The sequence below is a fragment of the Rhinatrema bivittatum genome, chromosome 4 (assembly GCF_901001135.1).
Source record: "Rhinatrema bivittatum chromosome 4, aRhiBiv1.1, whole genome shotgun sequence".
Lineage (NCBI taxonomy): Eukaryota > Metazoa > Chordata > Amphibia > Gymnophiona > Rhinatrematidae > Rhinatrema > Rhinatrema bivittatum.
Window position 1 is genome coordinate 477,982,870 of NC_042618.1, and position 25,543 is coordinate 478,008,412.

Sequence of the window (25,543 nt, forward strand, 5' to 3'; positions counted from 1 at the left end):
GTGGTAGCACCTAATATGGAACCTAACATCGTGTAACTATAGCATGGGTTATTTTTCCCTATATGCATCACCTTGCACTTATCCACATTAAATTTCATCTGCCATTTGGATGCCCAATCTTCCAGTCTCACAAGGTCCTCTCTTGCAATTCATCACAATTAACTTGAGAGTTAACTACTCTGAATAATTTTGTGTCATCTGCATATTTGATAACCTCATTCATCATTCCCTTTCCAAATAAATAAATTCATCATTCCCTTTCCAAATAAATAAATAAATAAATATATTAAAAAGCACCGGTCCAAGTACAGATCCCTGAGGCACTCACTGTTTACCTTTTTCCACTGAGAAAATTGACCATTTTAATCCTACTCTCTGTTTCCTGTCTTTTAACCAGCTTGTAATCCACGAACGGACATCGCCACCTATCCCATGACTTTTTAGTTTTCTTAGAAGCAGTGGGTCTCCAGGCACCAGTGAGGGTGGATCTCCTGCAGGTATCAGTGCGGGCAGTGGTTCTCCAGGCATCAGTGAGGGCAGTGGTTCTCCAGGCACCCGTGAGGGTGGAACTCCTGCAGGTATCAGTGCGGGCAGTGGTTCTCCAGGTATCAGTGAGGGCAGTGGTTCTCCAGGCACCAGTGAGGGTGGAACTCCTGCAGGTATCAGTGCGGGCAGTGGTTCTCCAGGTATCAGTGAGGGCAGTGGTTCTCCAGGCACCAGTGAGGGTGGAACTCCTGCAGGTATCAGTGCGGGCAGTGGTTCTCCAGGCACCAGTGAGGGTGGAACTCCTGCAGGTATCAGTGCGGGCAGTGGTTCTCCAGGCACCAGTGAGGGTGGAACTCCTGCAGGTATCAGTGCGGGCAGTGGTTCTCCAGGCAGTGGTTCTCCAAGCACAAGTGCAGCCAGGAGTGGGGCTCCAGCTCAGGACACTGTCCCATCACCACAGGAACCACCCACCACCATGGACACAATGGCAGACCAGCTTGCTGTGGAACTGATTACGAGGCAGGAACCCGCTGAGGCCAGTGTGGCGCTGAGATGGGATGAATGAGGAAAGAAATGCACCGGCTCTGTCGAGAATCCAGACTATCTGTGAGGGAGTGCACCGCTGCACTCAGCGAGTTGTCAGATCGGGTTAGAGCGTCACCTGATGACCTTGTCAGTGTCCTAAGAGGCCCTGACTTGTCTGCCTGGGATCTGACCTGGGCTGTTTAGCACACCGCAGGGCTTATGTTCCCCCTGGAAGCAAGCTTATCCTGAAATTCAGAAAAAATGAATGCAGGAGCTCCCCATGCCCTACCCAGAGGGACATAGGCAGAGGTGGGAGCCATGGGTGGAGGCCATATCTGCAAGGAACGTAGCCACCATGCTCCTGTTCCTGCCTCGCTCCTGGACCCAGCCTGACCCCCTGCTGGACCCCCAATGACTAAACCACCAGCAACCCATGAGGAAATGCACAGCTCTGCCACTTAATAACTGATGACTCCTCCAGGATAACTCGTGGATCTTCGCTGTCAACTGCCGTGCAGGACCACCGATGTTCAGACAACCACGGGAACCACCAATGTCTTCTGCCAATGGCAAACTGGAATGGTGGCACTGGTGTCCCGAGTGTCTGGTTACAACTGGATGTCAACCATGGTGTGGTCTGCACCATTGCCATGAAGGGTTTCCCCACTGCTGGGAAAGGATGGTTTGGTTCTGGGCAAGCCCCACGGTTAGTAGGTGGGAACCTGCATTCCTTGGCTGGGATCGCATGCTTGCTAAGTATGGACAATCTCTGTACGCATGGGTAATCTCTTACAGGTTACTATGCTGCTTCTGCCTTCCACCTTTCCCTTCAGGTTCCCCATGCCCGCTGTCGGGAATGGTGCTTCCGCCCGTGTGCTCACTGACGCTCAGCCTGGTAAGTAGCATTCGCGCATGTCTTGCTGGCCATATTGTGCCACTCAATTTATGGTTTTGTTGTACTGTTTTATTGCATCACAATAAAAATCTCTGTACCTTTTCTATACATTCTGTAACTTTGTCACAATAATAGGCTCTGTAATAATATTTTGCTAGAGAAGTTTCCTGATACGTTCAATACCACGGTCTATTTGCTACATTTTCTGAAAGTTTCTAGAAAGTGTCTGAAGTCGAATGACATTTTAATTTAAGTGAAAGTTTCTGGAGAATGGAGGAGGAGGTTTATTCAGGCTTACGTCAGTGTCTGTGATATATTTCAGCTCTATCTGACCTGACTCCCATCTATTTAATTCCCTGTGCCTAGCCTTAGGGACTCTGGATCAATGATTTTACCATCAGCACTAATCAGATTTCAGACTGCTGGCTCAGGGTAGGGAGGGGGATTAAAGACGTTACTTTCCTTTGCAGATTCTCTTTTAGGATTTTATACTTCATGACATGTCCCTAATTAAGTACACAAGGGTGGGGATGCCCTGCTGCTGTATGCTTTGTGTGTTACAATGAGGGATAAACAGCAAAGCAAACTATCCATAATTTTAAATACACACTCACTGTGTGGAGGAAGACCTGTATACAGTCACCATACACACACACACACACAAACACACACAGTCGCTGCCTACAAGTACACAGTCACCATACACACACACACGCAGTCGCTGCCTACAAGTACACAGTCACCATACGCAGCTATATATACACACACGCGCGCAGTCGCTGCCTACAAGTACACAGTCACCATACGCAGCTATATATACACACACGCGCGCAGTCGCTGCCTCCGAGTACACAGTCACCACACACACACACACACACATGCAGTCGCTGCCTCCGAGTACACAGTCACCACACACACACACACACACATGCAGTCGCTGCCTCCGAGTACACAGTCACCACACACACACACACACACGCGCGCGCAGTCGCTGCCTCCGAGTACACAGTCACCATACGCAGCTATATATACACACACGCGCGCAGTCGCTGCCTCCGAGTACACAGTCACCACACACACACACACACATGCAGTCGCTGCCTCCGAGTACACAGTCACCCACACACACACACACACACATGCAGTCGCTGCCTCCGAGTACACAGTCACCACACCACACACACACACACACGCGCGCAGTCGCTGCCTCCGAGTACACAGTCACCACACACACACACACACACACGCAGTCGCTGCCCCGAGTACACAGTCACCACAACACACACACCACACACGCGCGCGCAGTCGCTGCCTCCGAGTACACAGTCACCAAACCACACGCGCAGTCGCTGCCTCCGAGTACACAGCCACCCACACACACACGCGGTCGCTGCCTCCCTCGAGTACACAGCCACCACACACACCAGCGCAGTAGTCGCTGCCTCCGAGTACACAGTCACCACACACCACAACACGCGCAGTCGCTGCCTCCGAGTATACAGTCACCACACCACACAACACACGGAGTCGCTGCCTCCGAGTATACAGTCACCACACACACACACACGGAGTCGCTGCCTACGAGTACACAGTCACCACACACAGACACACACACGGAGTCGCTGCCTACGAGTACACAGTCACCACACACAGACACACACACGGAGTCGCTGCCTACGAGTACACAGTCTCCATCCGCAGACACACACACACAGTCGCTTCCTACAAGTTTACAGTCACCATATGCAAGCGCGCACACACACACACACACACACACACACACACACACGCAGTCGCTGCCTACGAGTACACAGTCACCACACGCAGGGGCACACACACACACACACACACACAGACGCAGTCGCTGCCTCCGCTTATACAGTCTCCATCCGCAGACACACACACACACGCAGTCGCTGCCTCCGCGTATACAGTCTCCATCCGCAGACACACACACACACGCACGCAGTCGCTGCCTACGAGTATACAGTCTCCATCCGCGGGCGCACACACATACAGTCGCTGCCTACGATATACAGTCTCCATCCGCGGGCACACACGCACGCACGCAGTCGCTGCCTACGAGTATACAGTCACCACACACACACATGCAGTCGCTGCCTACGAGTATACAGTCACCACACACACACACCCACACACACAGTCGCTGCCTACGAGTATACAGTCACCACACACACACACATGCAGTCGCTGCCTACGAGTATACAGTCACCCAATGCAGGCGCACACACACGCACGCAGTTGCTGCCTACGAGTATACAGTCACCCAATGCAGGCACACACACACGCAGTCCCTGCTTACGAGTATACAGTTATACAGTCACCACACACCCACACACGCAGTCGCTGCCTACGAGTATACAGTCACCACACACACACAGTCACTGCCTACGAGTATACAGTCACCACACACACACACACACACACGCAGTCGCTGCCTACGAGTATACAGTCACCACACACACACACACACATGCAGTCGCTGCCTACGAGTATACAGTCACCCAATGCAGGCGCGCACACACACACACACACACACACACACACGCAGTCGCTGCCTACGAGTATACAGTCACCACACACACACACACACGAAGTCGCTGCCTACGAGTATACAGTCACCACACACACACACACACACATGCAGTCGCTGCCTACGAGTATACAGTCACCCAATGCAGGCGCGCACACACACACACACGCGCAGTCGCTGCCTACGAGTATACAGTCACCACACACACACACACACACACACATGCAGTCGCTGCCTACGAGTATACAGTCACCACACACACACACACACACACGAAGTCGCTGCCTACGAGTATACAGTCACCACACACACACACACACACACGAAGTCGCTGCCTACGAGTATACAGTCACCACACACACACACACACATGCAGTCGCTGCCTACGAGTATACAGTCACCCAATGCAGGCGCGCACACACACACACACACACACAGTCGCTGCCTACGAGTATACAGTCACCCAATGCAGGCACACACACACACACATGCGCAGTCGCTGCCTACGAGTATACAGTCTCCATCCGCAGGCACACGCACACACACACACACATGCAGTCGCTGCCTACGAGTATACAGTCACCCAATGCAGGCGCGCACACACACACACACACACACGCAGTCGCTGCCTACGAGTATACAGTCACCACACACACACACACACACATGCAGTCGCTGCCTACGAGTATACAGTCACCACACACACACACACACGAAGTCGCTGCCTACGAGTATACAGTCACCACACACACACACACACACATGCAGTCGCTGCCTACGAGTATACAGTCACCCAATGCAGGCGCGCACACACACACACACACACACACACACACACGCAGTCGCTGCCTACGAGTATACAGTCACCCAATGCAGGCACACACACACACACATGCGCAGTCGCTGCCTACGAGTATACAGTCTCCATCCGCAGGCACACGCACACACACACACAGACACACAGTCGCTGCCTACGAGCCTCCACATAATATGGCACTGGCCCTGATTACATGGAAATCAAGTTCATTGTGGTGACTCCTACTGCACTACTCTGCCCGCCCCCCCCCCAGAGGTTTGCTTATTTATCTCACCCCTTTTCAGTGATAGCTCAAGGAAAGTTGCACTTTCTCGAGAGAGCTCAGAATCTAAGGTTGTCCCTGAGGCAACGGAGGGTAAAGTGACCTGCCCAAGGTCACAAGGAGGGGTGCTGGGATTTGAAGCCCGGTGTCCTTGGCTCTTAGCCTCCCTAGGCTACTCCACCGCTCTGGAAGGGCTGGCGTTTATAGTCCCTGGATGGAGCAGGATATTTATATGCCAGCCCTGGAAGCAGGGCTACAGAAATGCATAAAGCACGTGAGCAGGTTTTTCATGGAGTCACTGCTCAGCTTTCACAGCTCTCCTTCTCCCGAGGCTGAGCCTTGAGGCATCCTGGTGGCAGAGAAGATCTTTATTTACCTCCCCTCCAGATAACAGGGAGCTTGCTGGTTTTGGCTGTTCTGACTGCAGCCTAATTAACACACCCCCCCCCCCCACCCTGATACTGCTGTGTGTAGGGACCTAAAACAGAAGGGGGTGAGCTGAGGGGTATAGGAAGAACTCAGGAAAGGGTGAAAGGGACTCCGATGACAGCTGAGTTGGGACCTGAATGCAGAGTTGCTCTATTATTGATGCTTTGCTCAGCTCCCTGCCAGGCCCCTTTCATTATTCATAGGGTGCAAGCCATGAACCCTCCCCGTCAGGAGGTACTGAGGGACCCAGCCCTTCTCCCCCACTGGCTGCAGCTGGGGCAGCCCTGGGAGGGCTGGTGACCTTGCCCTTCACAAAAGCAGCTCCTGATTTTTATCAGAGTCCTTCAGCCGAGTTAGATGTTTTAGCCGATTAATGTGTGCATTACAATTTCAGTTTAATAAACTTATTCTTATCCAAATGAAGGTTTAAAAGGCAAGGTTTTCGTCTTGGGTTCTGCATATTCCTCTCAGAAGCAGGGTACACATGTGGTATTATTTATCCGAGCCCTGTTACAGTACAAAACAGCTCCAGAGGCAAATGCTGGTTTCAGAGCCCCAAGGCCGTCTGGGCACTTCTCTTTCTTGTTTACCCCTAGCAATGGCCCTGGATCCCAACTGCTCTGCGGATCTCTCACTCCATCTTATTTATTGATGACGTGGATTAAATCTCCTGCCTTTTTCCATAGCATATTAGAGAACTTGCTTACAAACGAGACGTTTCTAGCTTCACATTACAAAGCGTAAACAGTTTGGAGAAGCAGCAATATAGAAACATTAATTTGATAACTTTAATACGAGCTTCAGGTCTAACTCTAAAGAGAACAACAACCACCATGCCTAATCATGTTACGGCAGCTAAAAGCTTACTAAAGCTGCACTGCGACTGCCCCTCTCATCTCCTTCCAGAAAACAGTAAGCACATTCAAAAGCCATGGGGTAAACACTGCGGATCCCTAAAGGCTGGAGGTGGAAATGAAGAAAAGGGTGCATGGGGGTAACCAGCACGGAGCGGCAGCTGCTTCCCCTAACAGAAGGCATGGGGATTACTACCCTTAACCAATTAGCCTGATTCTTTTGACACAACTGCAATAATCGCTCTCCGCTTTGACGACAGGGGAGAGAAAAAGGGGAATTTGATTCAGATGACAGCTAATGCTGGGTCCAAAATTAAGGATATATAGACATTAGGGTACAAGCATGGGACAGTCTCTATGGCCAAGTCCAAAAAGCAAAGCACATTCAAATGGCAGCATTGCATGAATTATCAGGAAGGCTGCTCGCCCGGTAAAAAAGCTGCTAGCAGTAACTTTGTTATGGGTTTCAGAGTTGCTGATTGTACATATTACGGCCCTTAACATAAAGCTTGGGGACAACCAGCACGGAGCGGCAGTTACTATCCTAAGAACATTGCTGGGCAGACTATTATGGTTTGAGGTGTTTGGGTGGATTCTTGGGTACTGTGGAAGATGACCACATCCACGGAAAGGAGCCTCGCGGGGATCCACAGTACTGGGCTAGACTCAGATCTTTTATTGTACAGCTGATGGGTACCACCAGAGGTGGCAGTAGTGAGGTGATCCAGAGGTAGCAGTCCAGGGACCCTCGGCAGAGGGAACTCGTCTCACCGAGATGGTATAGGGAGATCCCGGTGTAGGTTTCCCAGCACGGCAGAGCTGTAGATGAGACAGACTGAGAATTAGATTACTCACTAGATGGTAGCTGAAAGGTTGATGATTCCACCAGGCTGAAGTAGATGGTTACAGGCACCGAGGCAGGGAGAGCAGGCCCTCGAGGAGCGAGTACCTGATCCCAGTAAGGCACCTGAAAGAAAGCAAAGGGCCCCGAGGATCGGGTACCCAGGTTAGAGAATACCCCGAAAGGCAGAGAGAGCTTCCAGCGGCAGCACGGAAGCGGCAGAGTAGCTTAGACCGGACGAGTCCAATCCATTCACGATCCAATCCAATCCAATTCTTGCTAACTCAATGAGCTAGCAAACAAGCGTAGGCTAAATACCCGGATGGTGTGACGTCACTCGAGGGGAACGCCCCCGAGGTTCCCGCCATGCCGTGGATAAAAACTTGGGTGGCGTGCGCACCCTACGAGGCCCTTAGGAGAAACATGGTGTGAGGCTTTGCCATAGCCGTTCCGGGGACGCCAGAGAATGCGGCTTGCAGACGCGGCGGTAGCCATCTTCCCAAGGCTAGCGGGGAGAGCAGAGAAAAAGGTTAGGCACAAGGGTCGAAGCCGTCTGAGACCGATGGATGCAACAGTACCCCCCCTTCAAAGGGCCCCTCCAGACCTCCTACCTGGTCTTGGTTTCTGAGGATGCATTCTGTGGTATTGCTGAAGCATCTCTTTATCCATGATATTTGCCAAAGGTTCCCAAGAGTTTTCTTCAGGTCCATAACCCTACCATGACAAGAGGTATTCCCATACTCTGCCTCTCTCTCTCACTTCAAGGATAGCATCTACTTGTATTCGATGTCTTCTTCTGCATCAGTAGTTGTAGGTTCAGGTGTCTTGGTGGAGAACTCGCTAAGGACTAGCGGTTTCAGTAGTGAGACATGGAACGCATTATGAATCTTCAACGCTGGTGGAAGTTTCAGACTCTAAATAAAAGTACCCAATCGTCGGAGGATGGGAAAGGGTCCGACGAAGCTGTGGAGCAAAACGAGCTGATGGTAGCTTGAGTCTTAGATGTTTTGTAGATAGCCAGACTTTGTCACCAGGCTAGAATTCTGGAGCCTTGCAGTGATGAGCATCATAGCCTTTCTTTGCTCGTTGTCCTGCTCTACGGAGCATCTCTTTGGTTTTAGTCCACAGTTGTTGGATATCTTTGGCAGTAGATTGAGCTGCCGTGGATGACACTGAAAGTGGAAGTGGTAAGGGTGGTAATGGTAGTCGTCCGTAGACCACTCAAATGGTGTTGATCCAGTTGATGGCGAATTCAGCCCAGGGCAACAGTTCAGCCCAGTCATTTTGACGAGTACCAACATAGGCACGAATGAACTGCTTGAGTGTCCTATTCATTCTCTCCGTTTGCCCCTTAGACTGAGGATGGTATTCTCAAACATCTCAAACCTCTACTGTACCCGAACGACTTTAGAACGATTCTACAAACCCTTCATTTTCTCAAGCCTGGATTACTGTAACGCAATTTTCTTAGGGCTACCTAAATCTACTCTAAAACCGCTACAATTACTGCAGAATGCCGCTGCACAAGTGCTCACTGGCAAAAGGAAGTTTGATCACATCTCTCCAACCCTAAAAAACCTTCATTGGCTACCAATTTCGCAAAGAATTAAATACAAGACCTTAACTATTCTACATAACGAAATTTACAAAGGCAACAATTCCTCTCTGGATAATATGATCGCAATTCACAAATCACCCCGTTCTTCAAGGTCTACTGACAAATTACAACTAATAATTCCCCCCCTGTCATCTGCAAAACTATCCACTACTAGAACTAGAGCTTTCTCGATAGCAGGACCTATAGAATGGAACTCTATTCCATGCTACCTAAGTTCTATCAGAGATTCCAAAACTTTCAAAAAAGAACTAAAAACATGGTTGTTTAGACAATCATTCAGAGTCTGATCTGAATAATCTTAGTCTTCATCTTGAACCCTAATTCTTCTTTAATAAGTATCTTCTAAATTAAGTCGTAAATTGTCTCCTGCTAACATGTTATACTCTGCCTTTGCCGAGATGTTATATTTCTATTATCTGTACTTGTGTTATAAATTATAACTTGTTTCTTGTATGAAGTTGTTACAATGTAAACCGGGGTGAAGGCACTCTGCTATACTTCGGTATATAAAAGAATATAAATAAAATAATAAATAAATAAATATTCAGACATAGCTTTATTTTCTACCATGGAGAGAGGGTAAACCCTTCCTTTGGGTGGTTCAGTGTTAGGCTTCAAATTGATGGTGCAGTCGTAGGATCTGTGTGGAGGTAGTACGTCTGCGGCTTCTTTGGAAAATACATCTTGAAAAGATACATAATGAGGCGGCAACCCAGGCATCAATGGGGTAGTTGGCATGCAGGGTATAGGAGAGACCTCCATCACATATTTACCATGGCAATCTGGACCCCAACGTGAAAGCTCCAGAGTGGCCCAATTGAATTGAGGCATATGCTGCTGCAACCATGGTAGCCCCAGTACTACAGGGTGCATGACCTTCTCTAGTACAAAGAAGGAGATAGTCACTGAATGGAGAGCACCAGTCCATAAACTCACTGGTTCGGTGAGCTGGGTTACTTCACTCGGTAAGGGCTCCCCATGAATTGAAGATAGGAGTAGTGGAGACGTCATGGTGGTGGTGGGAATCCACAAGTGCTTCAGTAATCATTTCAAAATGAAGTTGCCTCCTGCCCCAGAGTCCACTAGGGCAAAAGTCTGGTATTCTAAGGGTCCACAGATTATGGATACAGGAAGAGAGTGGAGGAGAGGGGGTGCAGTTAGACCTAAGAAGAGTCCTCCCGCAGGACTTAGGTCTGCCAGTTTCCCGGACATATAGGGCATGTTTGTACTGCATGACCAGCTTGTCCACAATACATACATAGACCCAACCTCTTCTGCATTCTTCTCTCTTTTGACGACAGGTGACTGCGGCCTAATTGCATTGGTTCTTCGCCAGCAACTGGGCCCAAGGGAACAGGCCTGAGTGTAGACTTAACTCGAGTTTCGCTCTGAAGGGTTCTTCTGGGAGTCTTGGTCTCTTGAACCTCGTCACGAAGTCGGTGATCAATCCTTGGTGCCAACTTCACCAGTTCAGCCAGTTCATCTCATGAGCTGCCAGCTCGTCTTTCAAACGAGAGTTCAGTCCTTCAAAGAAGAGGGTCCCAATGTAATTCAGACAGCAGTGTCTTCAATTCTATGGCGAAGTCTGATAAAGATTTACTACCTTGCTTCAGGTGAACCAATGAAGATCCTGCAGTAGTATACCGGGCAGGGTCTTCAAAAACTGATCTGAACAGTTCAAGGAACTCAGCAAGATCATGTAGAATAGGATCATCGCGCTCCCACAGCAAAGAGGCCCAAGCCATTGCTCTTCTGTCCAGATAAGACAAGATGTAGGTGGTCTTGGCATAGGCTGTAGGAAAATGATTAGGTTGCAGGGAAAAGTGCATGAAACATTGGTTGATAAATCCTCTACATTTCCAAACTTCCCCCAAGAAGCTTGTTGGAGCAGATAGAGGTACAATTGTCTTGACCGTCACTTCTGGCGGTGTAACTTCTTTACCTGGGGTGGTTGGTGAATTCATCTGTGCGTACAGATGGTTAAGTGCAGCAGTCAAATTCTCCAGCGCATTTTGCTGTTTGGTGATTCGCTGGGCCAGGCCTGGAATGTCCTGTAATGTGGTGAGCTGAGCCGAATCCATGGAGTTAGCAATCTGTTATGGTTTTGAGGTGTTTGAGTGGATTCTTGGGTACTGTGGCAGATGACCTCGCCCACGGGGAGGAGCCTCGCGGGGAGCCACAGTACTGGGCCAGACTCAGGATGCACAAACACCGAGTTTTGTCTTTTATTGTACAGCTGATCTGTAGCACCAGAGGTGGCAGTAGTGAGGTGATCCAGAGGTAGCAGTCCAGGGACCCTCGGCAGAGGGAACCCGTCTCACCGAGATGGTATAGGGAGATCCCGGTGCAGGTTTCCCAGCACGGCAGAGCTGTAGATGAGACAGACTGAGAGTTAGATTACTCACTAGATGGCAGCTGTAAGGTTTGCGATTCCACCAGGCTGAAGTAGATGGTAACAGGCACCGAGGCAGGGAGAGCAGGCCCTCGAGGAGCGAGTACCTGATCCCAGTAAGGCACCTGAAAGAAAGCAGAGGGCCCCCGAGGAGCAGGTACCTGGGTTAGAGAATACCCCGAAGGGCAGAGAGAGAGCATCCAGCGGCAGCACGGAAGCGGCAGAGTAGCTTAGTCCGGACGAATCCAATCCTTGCTAACTCAATGAGCTAGCAAACAGCGTAGGCTAAATACCTGGATGGTGTGACGTCACTCGAGGGGAACGCCCCCGAGGTTCCCGCCATGACGTGGATAAAGATGTGGGTGGCGTGCGCACCCTACGAGGCCCTTAGGAGAAACATGGCGTGAGGCTTTGCCATAGCCGTTCCGGGGACGCCGGAGAGCGCGGCCGGCAGACGCTGTGGTAGCCATCTTCCCAAGGCTAGCGGGGAGAGCAGAGAAAAAGGTGAGGCACAAGGGTCGAAGCCGTCTCAGACCGGACGCACGCAACAGACTGGATGGACCATGTGATCTTTTTCTGCTGTCATTATTTATCTGATTCTGCTCCACCTGAAGCCTCACCGATGACTGCGCCCCTCCCCCATCTGATTCTGCTCCACCTGAAGCCTCCCTGTGACTGCGCCCCTCCCCCACCTGAAGCCTCCCTGTGACTGCACCCCTCCCCCACCTGATTCTGCTCCACCTGAAGCCTCCCTGTGACTGCGCCCCTCCCCCACCTGAAGCCTCCCTGTGACTGCGCCCTTCCCCCACCTGAAGCCTCCCTGTGACTGCTCCCCTCCCCCACCTGATTCTGCTCCACCTGAAGCCTCCCTGTGACTGCGCCCCTCCCCCATCTGATTCTGCTCCACCTGAAGCCTCCCTGTAACTCTGCTCTCCTGCATCTGATTCTGCTCCCCCTCAAAGGGGACTGTGCCCCTCCAGATGCTGCTCCACCTGAAGCCTCCCTCCCCATCTGCTTTTGCTCCACCTGAGGCCTCCCTGTGACTGCGCCTCTCCCCCATCTGCTTCTGCTCCACCTGAAGCCTCCCTCCCCCATCTGCTTCTGCTCCACCTGAAGCCTCCCTCCCCATCAGATGCTGCTCCACCTGAAGCCTCCCTCCCCATCAGATGCTGCTCCACCTGAAGCCTCCCTCCCCATCTGCTTTTGCTCCACCTGAGGCCTCCCTGTGACTGCGCCCCTCCCCCATCTGCTGCTGTTCCACCTGAAGCCTCCCTGTGACTGCTCCCCTCCTCCATCTGCTCCACCTGAAGCCTCCCTCCCCATCAGATGCTGCTCCACCTGAAGCCTCCCTGTGACTGCGCCCCTCCCCCACCTGATTCTGCTCCACCTGAAGCCTCCCTGTGACTGCGCCCCTCCCCCACCTGATTCTGCTCCACCTGAAGCCTCCCTATGACTGCTCCCCTCCCCCTGATTCTGCTCCACCTGAAGCCTCCCTGGGACTGCTCCCCTCCCCCTGATTCTGCTCCACCTGAAGCCTCCCTGTGACTGCTCCCCTCCCCCACCTAATTCTGCTCCACATTAAGCCTTCCTCCCCGTCAGATGCTGCTCCACCTGAAGCCTCCCTGTGACTGTGCCCCTCCCCCATCTGATTCTGCTCCACCTGAAGCCTCCCTGTGACTGTGCCCCTCCCCCATCAGCTGCTGCTCTCGGCAGTCGACTCTGTTCGCTGTCAGATCATGTCTGCTCATTTTACTGATTTGGCATGATCTTTTCATTCGTGCACTGCAGTACTGGCAAAGCTTTTCCCCTTTCTTTTTAGAGACATTTCCGTGGGGGTGTCACTCGGTGCTATTAGATTAATTCCCTTATAATCGAATCTCTTCTTCTGCCATCCTTCAGGTAATTCTAGTAGTGGCCTGGGGGCTGTTGGTGCCTGTGCTGGACTCACTCGGTGCAGGGTGCCTGCAGGTTCTCTGTGATGACTCATGTGAAGCTGCCATAGATTGTAGGAAGCCCTCAGCATCGGACATTCTTAGGGGATTCTTCTCCATTTCTACGGGAGCTTTTTTTCACACCTTTATAGCGTAAAGGAAGAAGGGGTGCAGTCGTGAGCAGATTTTTTGCAAGCTGTCAGATGATACAACCTGCGTTGGCCCCCATGCCTCCTCCTGCTCAGCGACTCCCACACCGCTCCTGCCTTGTCCCACCTCCCACCCGAAGGGAGCTCAGTCTGACATGGAAAATGTGCTAAACAGTCACAGAGACTCCCTACCTACCTACAGAACTGGAAACTGCAGGGGGTGGACAGCTTATACCATGCACAAGGACATCTACGCCCCCCCCACTGTCACATTTCAAGAATTAAAAATGAAAGCAAAGCTTCTTCCAGGCTTTTGGCTTCTGTCAGGAGCAAGGCACGTTAAAGGCGAAGAGGAGAGAGGACTCCGAAGGCTTTCTGGCTTTTTTCTGAATTCATTAATTAAGCTGGGATTACAGTTAAAGCCCACATGCGGAAGGACGAAAGAAGATTTATCGGATCACCGTGGCTGCTTGTGTCCTGTCCACACCAAATTTTCCACACATGTCAGGGGTCCAAATGGATCCTATCAGGCAATACATTTTATTTATTTCAAGCTTTAATACTTGGGCTACTCAAAGCATCGTGCAATAAATATAAAACCATCATTTAAATACAAAACAAAACACCAATTTTCCATAAAAATGTAAAACCCATCAAAGCAATACAAAAGATAAAAAAGCAATCATGCAATTTTTTTGGAAGTAAAATCCAGAATTAACCATCTCAAACGTTTGAAGAAAGAAGCATGTTTTTAACAACTGAATAAAGGCAGGAGGCAAGGCCTTGCCTGCTAGACAGGGTGTGAGGGCTCCATGTCTTGTGTTTGGAAGACCCGAGTGTCCATGCCAGTACATATCCAGGGGTATGGCCACGAATGCCTTTGAAAGTTATTAGTGGAGATTTACTGTTTAAAGGCAAGAGGAAATGTAATCTTTGCAATTACATTTCCCAGCTGCGTGCAACCAGGAAGCACAATTCTGCAGCATGTGTGATTTCCTAATCCATTTTAATGGTAAAAAAAACCTTAAAGGGAAGTCCTAGATACCATGAATGACAGAACCAGAACCAGATTGGCCTTTTCTACAAAAAAAGGCAAAGCTGTCTGTTGAATCTTAAATAAAGAAAAGAGAAATGTAGACAATTCAAAGTCCTCTTTTCAATTAAAGATTCTCGTTATTTCTATCATTTAAACATGCACAAGTTGTAATTTGAAAGGACTCCTGAAGTTCAAGACTGTGTGAAACAGCAATTGAAGATGTCCATATCTTGCACAAATTGCAAGTCCATATCTGATATGGACTCTTGACTGATAGAAATTCATGCAAGTGTACGAATAAACCTTCTCCCGACGCAGCCCTCCTCGGCGAAACACGGTGTCCGTGTCGGGAGACATCTTCAATTGCTGTTTCCCACCGTCTTGAACTTCAGGAGACCTTTCAAATTATAACTTGCGCACGCTGCGAGAAGGCTGAAGCACAGGCAGCCAGCACCACCTAGTGTCCCGACGCAGTACTTCCCAAACCAGGGTTGCCAGGTTTTCATGAAAGAACAAGCACTTTTTTCCAAAAAGACAAGCCCAAAAAATGTGAAATTGAAACACCAATGTCTGTGAGTCGCATAGATAACAAATTGCTTAACTTTACATGTTTCTCTGTTTTAGCATTTTGCAGAAGGTCTGCATGATGTGCACGAATGTCACACTTACAAAATTTGCACACAGCCTTACTCTCATTGCTGACAACAGATTGAACTCATGCTTTTAGTTCACATTCCTCTTCCCATGCTTAATAGTATCTTTTAGTTCCTTACTTTAGCTATAGTAGATCAAATCCATTTAGTAGCGTAGCAGCCAATGATGGAAACAGTAGGTATGGATAGGATTTCTTACAAAGGTGATTTGCTGCAGGAAGAAGAAATAAGAAAAAAAAATTAGATGAAATTAAAAGTGGTGTAGAAGAAATTAAAAAAAAAACACCAGCCCCACACATTGATTCCCCCCTCCCCACCCTTTCTGAGCACATCCCTGGCCCCCCCCCACACACTGACTCCCCCCCCCCTCTCCGAGCACATCCCTGGCCCCCCCACACACTGATCCCCCCCCCCCTCCGAGCACATCCCTAGCCCCCCCACACACTGATTCCCCCCCCTCTCCGAGCACATCCCTAGCCCCCCCACACACTGATTCCCCCCCTCTCCGAGCACATCCCTAGCCCCCCCACACACTGATTCCCCCCCCCTCCGAGCACATCCCTAGCCCCCCCACACACTGATTCCCCCCCCCTCCGAGCACATCCCTAGCCCCCCCACACACTGATTCCCCCCCCTCTCCGAGCACATCCCTAGCCCCCCCACACACTGATCCCCCCCCTCTCCGAGCACATCCCTAGCCCCCCCACACACTGATCCCCCCCCCCGAGCACATCCCTGCCCCCCCACACACTGATTCCCCCCCTCTCCGAGCACATCCCTAGCCCCCCCACACACTGATTCCCCCCCCTCTCCGAGCACATCCCTAGCCCCCCCCCCACACTGATTCCCCCCCCTCTCCGAGCACATCCCTAGCCCCCCCACACACTGATTCCCCCCCCTCGCCGAGCACATCCCTGGCCCCCCCACACACTGATTCCCCCCCCTCTCCGAGCACATCCCTAGCCCCCCCACACACTGATTCCCCCCCCTCTCCGAGCACATCCTGGCCCCCCCACACACTGACTCCCCCCCCCTCTCCGAGCACAATCCCTGGCCCCCCCCACACACTGACTCCCCCCCTCTCCGAGCACATCCCAGGCCCCCCCCACACACTGACTCCCCCCCCTCTCCGAGCACATCCCTGGCCCCCCCACACACTGACTCCCCCCCCCTCTCCGAGCACATCCCTGGCCCCCCCACACACTGATCCCCCCCCCTCTCCGAGCACATCCCTAGCCCCCCCACACACTGACTCCCCCCCCCCTCTCCGAGCACATCCCTGGCCCCCCCACACACTGACTCCCCCCCCCTCTCCGAGCACATCCCAGGCCCCCCCCACACACTGACTCCCCCCCTCTCCGAGCACATCCCTGGCCCCCCCACACACTGACTCCCCCCCCTCTCCGAGCACATCCCTGGCCCCCCCACACACTGACTCCCCCCCCCCCCCCTCTCCGAGCACATCCCTGGCCCCCCCACACACTGACTCCCCCCCCCTCTCCGAGCACATCCCTGGCCCCTAAACCCTCATTTCCCCCTCCCCACTCCCTACAAACCCGTCTTCAGCCTCTCCCCACTCATCCCCCCCTCCCCACATACTCATTCCTCCCCTCCTGTAGCCGGCTGAGTGCTACACCTCTCTCCGGATTCAGGGCTGCAGCTGCACAGACGCTCGCTGCTTGCGGCAGTGCCGAGCGGGATCTGCCCACCTGCTCCTGGGAATGCAGCGCCGGCCAGCTTACTGCTGCACTAGGTTAGGGTGCGCCTGCCATGGCCAGGCCTCGCCGGCAGCAGCAGCAGCCAATCACTGCAACAGCAGAGCGCAAGCCCCGCCCACCAAGCCCAAACAAACCGCGATTGGCAGGAAAAACGCCCAATTACAAGCAACCCGTGAATCGGGAAAAAAAAAAAAAGCCCAATCTCGCGGGAAATAAGCGAGGCCGGCAACACTGAAAACCCAAACGGAACCGGACTGAGCGGGTCGGGAAAGAGAATCCCAGCTGCACAAACCCCCTGCTGCCGAGGCAGAAAATGTGCCTGCAAGCCCGGTTCCACCCAGGGCCACTCTCCTGGGCGGGGGGCAAAATCCCTGCGCCTCTCCCCTTAACAACCCAGCTGCAGAATAAAACGGGGAATAGGAATCGTCGGAGCCCTGTAGCAGGTTCCCTGCTGGCACAGTTTGTCCCCGGGTCCAGGCAACGTCCCACAACACTTAAGGCCCAGCTTGCTTTCCAAATCTTCAGATCACAAAAATGTTATTTCTCTTCCCGCGACTCTGGGGGAGGAAGCTCTACCTGAAATCCCGCTTCTCCTTCCGTAACCCTGGGAGGGGGCCTCAGCTTAGCCCCATGACCTGGAGAAACCCCAGCGACCAAGGGATTGTATAACCTTCTCCTTAATCCAAGCCCAAAGGCGCTGTCACAGGCCATCTGTGGCACAGAAATCCCATGCACATGAGAGCATTATTCCAATATTCCCCAATGGACCAGCCCAAAGGCGCTGTCACAGGCCATCTGTGGCACAGAAATCCCATGCACATGAGAGCATTATTCCAATATTCCCCAATGGACCAGCCCAAAGGCGCTGTCACAGGCCATCTGTGGCACAGAAATCCCATGCACACCAGAGCATTATTCCAATATTCCCCAATGGCCCAGCCCAAAGGCGCTGTAACAGGCACATGGCGCCCTGGCACAGAAATCCCATGCACACGAGAGCATTATTCCAATATTCCCCAATGGACCAGCCCAAAGGCGCTGACACAGGCCATCTGTGGCACAGAAATCCCATGCACACCAGAGCATTATTCCAATATTCCCCAATGGACCAGCCCAAAGGCGCTGTCACAGGCCATCTGTGGCACAGAAATCCCATGCACACCAGAGCATTATTCCAATATTCCCCAATGGCCCAGCCCAAAGGCGCTGTAACAGGCACATGGCGCCCTGGCACAGAAATCCCATGCACACGAGAGCATTATTCCAATATTCCCCAATGGACCAGCCCAAAGGCGCTGTCACAGGCCATCTGTGGCACAGAAATCCCATGCACACGAGAGCATTATTCCAATATTCCCCAATGGACCAGCCCAAAGGCGCTGTAACAGGCACATGGCGCCCTGGCACGGAAATCCCATGCACACCAGAGCATTATTCCAATATTCCCCAATGGACCAGCCCAAAGGCGCTGTCACAGGCCATCTGTGGCACAGAAATCCCATGCACACGAGAGCATTATTCCAATATTCCCCAATGGACCAGCCCAAAGGCGCTGTCACAGGCCATCTGTGGCACAGAAATCCCATGCACACAGGAGCATTATTCCAATATTCCCCAATGGACCAGCCCAAAGGCGCTGTAACAGGCACATGGCGCCCTGGCACGGAAATCCCATGCACACCAGAGCATTATTCCAATATTCCCCAATGGACCAGCCCAAAGGTGCTGTAACAGGCACATGGCGCCCTGGCACGGAAATCCCATGCACACCAGAGCATTATTCCAATATTCCCCAATGGACCAGCCCAAAGGCGCTGTAACAGGCCATCTGTGGCACAGAAATCCCATGCACACGAGAGCATTATTCCAATATTCCCCAATGGACCAGCCCAAAGGCGCTGACACAGGCCATCTGTGGCACAGAAATCCCATGCACATGAGAGCATTATTCCAATATTCCCCGATGGCCCAGCCCAAAGGCGCTGTCACAGGCCATCTGTGGCACAGAAATCCCATGCACACGAGAGCATTATTCCAATATTCCCCAATGGACCAGCCCAAAGGCGCTGTCACAGGCCATCTGTGGCACAGAAATCCCATGCACACGAGAGCATTATTCCAATATTCCCCAATGGACCAGCCCAAAGGCGCTGTAACAGGCACATGGCGCCCTGGCACAGAAATCCCATGCACACCAGAGCATTATTCCAGTATTCCCCGATGGCCCAGCCCAAAGGCGCTGTAACAGGCACATGGCGCCCTGGCACAGAAATCCCATGCACACCAGAGCATTATTCCAATATTCCCCAATGGACCAGCCCAAAGGCGCTGTCACAGGCCATCTGTGGCACAGAAATCCCATGCACACGAGAGCATTATTCCAATATTCCCCAATGGACCAGCCCAAAGGCGCTGTCACAGGCCATCTGTGGCACAGAAATCCCATGCACACAGGAGCATTATTCCAATATTCCCCAATGGACCAGCCCAAAGGCGCAGTAACAGGCACATGGCGCCCTGGCACGGAAATCCCATGCACACCAGAGCATTATTCCAATATTCCCCAATGGACCAGCCCAAAGGTGCTGTAACAGGCACATGGCGCCCTGGCACGGAAATCCCATGCACACCAGAGCATTATTCCAATATTCCCCAATGGACTAGCCCAAAGGCGCTGTAACAGGCCATCTGTGGCACAGAAATCCCATGCACACGAGAGCATTATTCCAATATTCCCCAATGGACCAGCCCAAAGGCGCTGTCACAGGCCATCTGTGGCACAGAAATCCCATGCACATGAGAGCATTATTCCAATATTCCCCGATGGCCCAGCCCAAAGGCGCTGTCACAGGCCATCTGTGGCACAGAAATCCCATGCACACCAGAGCATTATTCCAATATTCCCCGATGGCCCAGCCCTAGGGTTCTTGGTGCCGGAAGCTTAAGTCCTGCTCAGAGATGGGCTTAACTTTCTGGCACAGGAAAATCAGGGGGCAGAGTGGTGGATGAGTGAAAAGGCGAAAATAAAAAATAACCCCTTTTTTTTGTGTTTCAGCTTTTAAGGCCGTGCGGGAGGTGTACAAATCACTTTGTCGTGTTTTGTCTGAAATCAGCAATATTACAATGCCAATTAGAAGTTTAACCAAATGAAGTAAACGTTTTTTGTCCCAAAGAAAAGAATGTTTGAAGTTTTTACTGTACATTAGCATGGACTAGAGCATGTCTCATTTAAGTTTCATCCGCTGTCCTGGTTTGAAAGACTCTGAGGCATTTGCTGGATTCCTTCGGGCTGTTGACTCCTCTCCCTCGCTCCCCTTCCCCTCCCGAGTTATGCTGTACGTTCAACCTGTGGTGATCGCACGTTTTCCTGTCTGTGTCATTTTTTTTAACTCCTGAGTAATTAGCATCACCTTAGCTTACTGCATCGGGAATTACAAAACTAAAAAATAAAGTGGCTTGTGCGTTCAGAAATGGGGCTGACTTGCAGCACACAGTTCTAATGCTGGGACACTCTGACCTCAGTTCACCTCTGGCTGCGTCCCAGCTGTTTCCAGCTAGCAGGCCCCTGTAAGGAATTCAGATTCACATGTAGTTAAGAACATAAGAAGGGCCCCGCTGGGTCAGACCAAAGGTCCATCAAGCCCAGCATCCTGTCTCCGATGGTGGCAAATACCTGGCAGATCCCGTAAAGCAGGTACAGAGTGCAGCGAGTCAGAAATATGGGAAGCAAGCAGCAGCACTCATGCCACATAAATATCTTTCAGAGGTCCCTCCCTAAAAGAAATACCACGTGCAATAAGAGGACTGCATTGCAATTCTGCAATAATCATTGCTGTGGCTAAGGAAGCTGAAAGTGCCGTGCAATGGGAATCTGAAGTTCTGCCAGCAGCGGTCAGGCGCCAGTCCTTACCCAGGCAGCTGTGGATTGAGCCGGGCCTGAAGGGGAAGGGTCAGAAATCTGCAGCAGGGACCAGCATTTGACTGCTGCTCTTACTATTTTATTTATTTGTTTATTTATTGTTTTTGTTATACCGAGTTTCATGATAGGCATCACATCAACCCGGTTTACAAATAACAAGGAGTGTAAAGCATAATGTAACGTAAAAAACAATATTTTCAATAAGAACCTTGAACTTTAAATACAGTGAATCAGAAAAAGGGAGAGGGAAAGTTACAATAAAACAAGGAAAATAAACTTGGGATGGAAGGGGAGAAATTGAACAGCACAATATTTACATTTCAGCCTATTGATACATTATTTATTTATTTATTTATTTATTTATTTATTTATTTTGTATACCGACATTCGATCGAGATATCACATCGGTTTCCAGATAACTAAAGGAATAGGGTGGTAACAGCCCTATTTTACATTATAACATGGTATTAAATAGATATAAGAATATTTTACATTATAGCATGGTAATAAATATAACAAGAATATTTTACATTATAACATGGTAATAAATATAACAAGTTGTAACAGAACTAACAGGAGTACATGGAACATTAGACTATAGTATATAACATATATACATAACTGGCTTGTTGATGAGGATAGATTATGGTAAGGAGAGCAGGGAGTGTAGAGGGGGTAGGGGAGAGGAAGGGATGAGTGGGAGGAAGGTAGTGATAGGGAGGGAAAGGGTGGTGGGAGATGCTTGTGTAGGGAGGGAAAGGTGTGGGGCGAGATGCTTGTGGAGGGGGCATGGAGTGGATGGTGCGAATTGGGCGGGTTATGTGTCGGGTGGGAAAGCTTTTAAAAATAGCCATGTTTTGAGGTGTTTTTTGAAGACTTGCAGTGAAGGTTCGTTTCTGAGACAGGTGGGGAGGGTGTTCCATAAGGTGGGGCCCGCTATTGTTATGGCTCGTTTGCGGGTGACGTTGAGGTGTGCAGCTTTGAGATTGGGGACGGCTAGGAGTCCAGTGTTGGTGGATCTGAGAGTTCTTTGAGTAGAGTAAGGTTGTATTCCGTTGTTTAGCCAGTCCATTTTGTTGTTGTTTATTTTTTTGTGCATGAGGGTGAGGGTTTTATACTGGATTCTTTGTGTAATGGGTAGCCAGTGGAGTTCTTTGAGCGTGGGTGTGATGTGAGGGGATTTTTTGTTGTTAGAGATGATTCTGGCGGCAGCGTTCTGTAGAACTTGGAGGGGTTTGATGTGTATTTCTGGTAGTCCGAGGAGGAGGGAGTTGCAGTAGTCGAGTCTTGACAAGATAATTGATTGGAGGACTGTTCTGAAATCGTGCTCTTGGAGAAGGGGTTTGAGTTTTTTTAATGTCTGCAGTTTGAAGAATCCATCTTTGATTGTATTGGAGATGTGTCGTTTAAAGTTGAGTTGGCTGTCAATTGTTACGCCTAGGTTTCTTGTGGACGGCGTGAATGAGGTTTGTGAGATTTGTGGCACTCCCGGGTTGATTGAGTTTCCTGGGTGGTCAGACGGGGTGCACTTGAGTGGATAGGAGGGATGGTCATCGTGGATGTGAATGATTTCTGTTTTGGCTTGGTTGAGACATAGTGATAATTGAGATAGTAAATGGGATAAGTTTGAGCTGAGTTTGTTCCATTTTTCCATAGTGAGTTGAATGGAGTTGTTTATGGGGAGTAATATTTGTATGTCGTCTGCATAGACAAAGTAGGTGAGGTTTGCCTCTGATAGGTATTTGCATAGTGGGATGAGATATATGTTGAAGAGGGTTGATGATAGGGAAGAACCTTGTGGGACTCCATGAGTGAGGGGCACTTGTGAGGATTCAGATGAGTTCATCTTGACGATGTAAGATCTGTTTGAGAGGTAGGATTTGAACCACTTGATTGTGGTGTCTTGGAGACCAATTTCTTTAAGTCTGGTGAGGAGTGTTCTGTGATTGATGGTGTCGAAGGCGGCTGATATATCAAGAAGTATCAGGAGGAACGATTTGCCTTTGTCGCGGCCTTTGAGGATGGTATCGGTGAGGGAGAGGAGGAGGGTTTCAGTGCTGAAGAGTTTTCTGAAACCATGTTGTGCAGGCTGAAGAACATTAAAGGTTTCAAGGTGGTCTGTGAGTTGATTGTTGACTGTTTTTTCGATGATTTTTGCTAGGAATGGGAGGTTGGAGACTGGTCTGTAGTTTGCTGGGTCGGATTTGTCGAGTTGAGGCTTTTTGATGATTGGTTTGATGATGGCGTTTTTGAGTTTTTCTGGGAAGATTCCTTGTTCTAGGGATAGGTTGATGATGTAGGTTATTGGTTTGACAATAATCTCTCTGATGAGTTTTAGGGTTTTGATGGGGATGGGGTCTAAGGGATGGGATGCAGGGTTGGTTTTTCTGATGATAGGTTCAATTTCTGTGGTAGCAACAGGAGTGAATTGTGACCATGAGTGGATAGGAGGGGGGGTGTCAATTAAGTCATTGTGGGTTTGCGGAATCTTGGCAATGATGTTGTTGACTTTATCCTTGAAGAAATGTGCTAGTTTTTCACTGGAGATGTTGCTGGGGTTTGGCATATTGTCATTTTGGATGGGGTTGGTAAGGTCTTTGACATAGGCGAAGAGGGTCCTTGGGTTAAATTGGTTAAATTGGTAATTTAACCAATTTAACCCAATTTAATTTAATTTAATTTCATTTAATTTAACCCAAGTTGGTTAAATTGGTAATTTATCCTTGAAGAAATGTGCTAGTTTTTCACTGGAGATGTTGCTGGGGTTTGGCGTATTGTCATTTTGGATGGGGTTGGTAAGGTCTTTGACATAGGCGAAGAGGGTCCTTGGGTTAAATTGGTTAAATTGGTAATTTAACCAATTTAACCCAATTTAATTTAATTTAATTTCATTTAATTTAACCCAAATTGGTTAAATTGGTAATTTAACCAATTTAACCCAATTTAATTTAATTTAATTTCATTTAATTTAACCCAAGTTGCGTGTGTTGGTTGATAGTTTTGTATATGATGTTAATGGTTTTGTACATGATTCTATAGTGGATCGGAAGCCAATGGAGGTTAAATTGGTTAAATTGGTAATCGTGAATTCTTGATGTGTGGAAATTACGCTTTGCTGTGTTAAGTTCAGTTGTATAGTTGTGTAGTAGTGTTCTGTATTTGTCTTTCAGGTTTGAGGTGGGGGTTCGTCTCCACTGTTTCTCAGTCTGTCTCAGTGTTCGCTTTGAGGTTTTCAGTTCTGGGGTGTACCAAGGTGTTCTTTGCTTTGTGGATTGTTTTATTTCCTTTTTTATCATGGGGCATAATGTATTGGCTATGTCTGCGTTGATAGATATCCAGGAGTTTGTGGCTGTGTTGGCGTCATTAGAATAGCAAGTGAAAAAATAAGACTATGAAATGGTACATAGGTAATCAAATGAATAAATATGACAGTTGTGAATGGTAATAGTATGATAAATATTCAGCAGGAATTAGTGAGAGAGGGTTTGAGGTTGGTTGATTCGTGTTTACATTCCGTTATTGCATACGAGTTAGTGCTAGTGAGAGGAGGTTTTATTCAAGGCTTGGAAATGCTTTTTTGAAAAGCCAAGTTTTTAGTCTTTTCCTAAATGTTAAAGAGCATGGCTCTTGTCTCAAATCAGGTGGGATCGAGTTCCAGAGAGCTGGACCTGCTGATGAGAAGGCTCTGAGACTCAAGGATTTATGTTGGTAGGTTTTGGCCTTTGGAATTTGGAGTGACTCTTTGTAGTGTTCCCTGATAGGCCTGGCGGAGGTGAATTTTTTAAGTGGTATTTGTAGGTCAAGTTGCGTGTGTTGGTTGATAGTTTTGTATATGATGTTAATGGTTTTGTACATGATTCTATAGTGGATCGGAAGCCAATGGAGGTTTTTGAGAATAGGTGAAATACTACCTGTCATTTCTATAACCCTACTCAACATACTCAGCGCTGTATAAAAACACATGAGACATTCCCTTCTCGTAGAGCTTACAATCTAATGAAGACAAAGATAGGGTGAGAGAGAGTCGTGGGGAGTGGAACAATCAGGGGTTAAGATTTCAAAGCAGCCTGAAAAGGTGGGTTTTTAGCCGGGTTTCAAATATGGCGAGAGTGTAAGCACGCTGCATGAGTTTCAAGCACACGGTGCAGCCAGGCGGAAAGCACAGAGTCAGGAATTGGCGGTAGAGGAGAAGGGCACGGATAGGAGGGACTTAATTGGTAAGAGAAATGCACGAGGAGGGGTGTAGAGAGAGATAAGTCTCAGAGTGAAGGATCTCATGGGGGCGGGGGGTCACTTCACCCCAGATCTATTGAACAGGCCCAATTCACTCCTGGTTTTACTCCCACTGATTTCTGTAAGAAAAGCAGAAATGGAAGTTGATGCAGGACTGACTCAGCCTGTTCATTGTTTATTGTAAAAACATTATTGAACGTTCAGATAATTCAGGCCATGTGAGGTGAGGTG

General features: G+C 49.7%; 1 protein-coding gene across 4 annotated transcripts in view; it reads right to left on the reverse strand.

Moving 5' to 3' along the window:
* The window catches only part of SYN3 (synapsin III), a 387,951-nt gene extending 370,756 nt beyond the window's left edge, over window positions 1-17,195 (reverse strand). For 2 of the 4 annotated variants that reach the window (XM_029597328.1, XM_029597325.1), the window contains exons 1-2: window positions 17,042-17,195; window positions 15,563-15,653 (exon numbers count right to left, since the gene is read on the reverse strand). The gene's annotated coding sequence lies outside the window, so the exon portion shown is untranslated. The remainder of the gene's footprint in view (window positions 1-15,562; window positions 15,654-17,041) is intronic. The other 2 variants (XM_029597326.1, XM_029597327.1) reach the window with 2 other exon arrangements.
* Between the last annotated feature and the right edge of the window lie 8,348 nt (window positions 17,196-25,543).